Here is a 3491-nt window from a genome sequence, read left to right as displayed (position 1 = left end):
ATTTGTCGTATATTCATATATATATATATATATATATATATATATATATATATATATTTAAAGTAATTTACACTTTCAGGCTAGGCTTTCTCAAGACATCAAAGTCTGTCTTGATGAACATTTTTATAGTTATTTATATATTATATAGTTGTTTTATTTTATGATTTTTAAGATTTTTTACATACAAAATATGCCGGCAAAAATACATATATTTATCATTCTTGCATAATATAGTGTATATACATGCATACAACACTACAGTCTGCAACTTTAAATCTTATCACAAAACAATGTGTAAATTTCCAAGACACAACACATGTACAACAAATCAACAAATCTAGCATGTAGTGAAAAAGCAGCACTAGAGATAGGTGTCATCCTTATTGTTGAGACTAACACAGATTTGTGTATGTTCCAGTGGCGTTCCGTCCATATAAACTGCGAATGCTCCGCATACCCAGGCCATTTGAGAGAATAAGTTCACGGGATAATTCATATAAACATGATTATAAGTTGATCCCTTGTCATTTGAAATGTAACTTAAAGCTTAAAGAGTTAGGAATAAGTACGTAAAATGATTTTTTTGCCAAACGGCAGTCATTTTCTGTAAATCTACCAGGTGCGGTTGCTTCTGGTGGATCGGATTCTCCGCAGCTTTCTCTCCTCCGCTCTGTTGCTATGACTCGTCAGCATTATAGCGCGTTCTCAAAACCAACTCGATTAAATCAAAAGAAAAAAAAAACACTAACTGTATATTTTTATTTTCTCAAGCAAAGCTAATTTTAAAAGTCCACTGAACAACTTACATTTTTGGTCATAGACAACGTATGTTGAAGATATACGTTAAAGGGATAGTTCACCCAAAAATGAATGAAAAATTTCATTTTTGGGTGAACTATCCCTTTAACTGTCAACGTTATTGCCTAAGCGGTAAATTAAAAACAAAATGTTTATAAAAACGTGGGCTATATAAAATTTGAATAATAAGTTGATGCAGAGAGACATATAGAGGTGGGGAATCCCCCTACCCTCTGATTACTGTATCATAACGTAGCTACCTGTAAACATTATTTGGCAGTTTTTACTCGGAAAACCAGCTATATTTTTCTTGCATTCGAATAACAGTGGATAAACCTGAAACGATAGAAGAAGGATTGGAGATGAATTTCATTTACAAATAAGGTAGGAAATGTGCATACTTTTAAATCGACACCTGCCACGGTGTTTCTTATTTGTCATCTGTGATCCCTTTTGAGTGTCATAAAAACCGATGTGGGGGGGTCTTATCACTCAGTATAACCGGTTTAAAAAAAAGTCACCGCTCGCCACTGGTATGTTCATGTATAAATGTGTGTGTGTGTGTGTTCACCCCACCGGCATGTGTAAGAGATAAGTTCAGACTCCGGACTAAAGAGAATAATTAGACTCTTGTCATTAGCCGTGTCTACTGCAACGTGTGTGTGTGTGTGTGTGTGTGTGAGAGAGAGAGTTCATGTCTGTTCCAGACTTCTTATCCTTACACAGACAAAAACAAAGCCTGCTGTTTGAGTTGGCCGCTCAGCGCTAACCTTTATCAGATGTCTCACATCCACAGAGAGAGAGAGAAAGAGAGAGTGAGAGGGGTTGTGCGGGTGTTGAAAGAGAGTCGGGGAGCATAACCCTAGTGTGTTTAATGTAAAAATGATAGGGAGACACAGGGAGATGTGAATTATAAGTAGTAGAAGTGTGCATAGGGCTGTTTGTACATATTTTTAGTGTATTCTAGAGTGATGAAAGGAACCAAACGTTGCTGTAAATTAAAAAATGAAATCTTAAATTAAAAATGGATATTAGTCTTTTCCTCCCTTCGTTTTGATTAAGCTGCTCAGATTAATGAATGTATAAATGTATGAATGTATAAATGGACAGACAGATCACTGATTCTAGAGTACTTTGACGAAATGGGCAATATATGGGATTAGGAGTATAATTCTCCTGCTTCTTAATTTTCCTCACAAAATTTGGTGTTATAAATACTGGAAAATGAATTAACACAACATGATTTCAAACTTATTTTTATCTCAGAAAGTCACTGCAATCATATCCGAAATGTTGTATATCATACGTGTATTAAATAAAGCAGTCAATTTTTGTTTCGTTCTGGTGTTGCTACGGTAAGAAGACTTACTTAAATTGATGGAAATTATTTTAAAACAAAAAAATCTTTACAATTTTGACAGAAAATATAAAAAAGAATGTCAATAAGCACAATTTTATATAAGACTATATATATTGTTCAAAGGTTTGAGAACAGAAAGATTATTTTTTTCATTCTTATTCAGCAAGGATACATCAAATTGTTCAAAAGTTACAGAAAAAAAAGCATTTCAAATGTTACAAAAGATTTATATTTATATGTTTAATTACATTTAAATAAATACTGTTCTTTTGAACTTTCTATTCATGGATTCTATTCATCATTTACCTCAAAAATATGAAGCAGCACAACTGTTTTAAACATTGATAATAATAAAAAAAAAATCTTGAGCTGCAAATCAGCATATTAGAATGATTTCTAAAGGATCATGTGACACTTAAGACTGGAGTAATGGCTGCTGAAAATTCAGCTTTGCCATCACAAGAATAAATTACATTTTAAAATATATTAAAATAGAAAAAAAAGTAAAAATTTAATTGTAATAATATTTCACAATATTACTGTTTTTACTGTATTTTTGATCAAATAAGTGCAACCTTGGTGAGCATAAGAGACTGACCCCAAACGTTTGAGCAGCAGTGTATATAAAAATATTTATATTGTTTCTGTTTAATATATATTATTAGTCTATATGAAATACTGAGTTATGGTCTTACAGGTGGTTTTAGAGGTAGAAGGTGTTGCTACTTAAAAAAAAATCTCTTATGAATCAGTAGGATGAATAAAATGAGAGAGGTCTTACTCGTCTCACAGCTGTTCCCAGTGTACCCTGCAGGGCAGCCACATCTGCCCGTCACATGATCACAGGCCACACCCCCTGGACAGATGCATCTTTGCTCACAGTTCCTACCGAACCATCCAGATGCACAGGCTATACACACAACATACAGACAGTGAGAGAGAAAGCAGATGGATTGCAGAGTGAGTGGCGCACGTTCACCCATGTGAACATTCCAGTGTGTAATGGAGACAGAATACAGTAATTTGTGTGATGACATGTGAATCGGTGCTATCAGTGCTTACAAACTCCTCACTATAAATCACCATAATCACTTACATCTTACTAACTACAGACAAATAAAGCGCTCTGAGTGAGTCTGTGAGAGAAAGAGACAGATGTGTTTATGAGTATATAGGGTCTTTGGATGGTAAAGGACATGTTTGTGTGTGTTTTGTATAAGAGAAAGTCTGCACATGTGTAGATATTAACTAATAATACATGAGCATTTTAGATTTGAATGAGTGTGTGTGTGTGTGTGTGTGTGTGTGTGTGTGTGTGTGTGTGTGCGTGTGT

At 34.1% G+C, this 3491-nt stretch overlaps 1 pseudogene; it reads right to left on the bottom strand.

Moving 5' to 3' along the window:
• Positions 1–3491, bottom strand: part of LOC107683427 (multiple epidermal growth factor-like domains protein 6) — a 33651-nt pseudogene that overhangs the window by 9233 nt on the left and 20927 nt on the right.

The sequence above is a fragment of the Sinocyclocheilus anshuiensis genome, unplaced genomic scaffold, assembly GCF_001515605.1.
Source record: "Sinocyclocheilus anshuiensis isolate Anshui unplaced genomic scaffold, SAMN03320099.WGS_v1.1 scaffold1170, whole genome shotgun sequence".
Classification (NCBI taxonomy): Eukaryota; Metazoa; Chordata; class Actinopteri; order Cypriniformes; family Cyprinidae; genus Sinocyclocheilus; species Sinocyclocheilus anshuiensis.
Note: the sequence above shows the minus strand (reverse complement) of the source record. Positions and strands in the feature narration are given on the sequence as shown.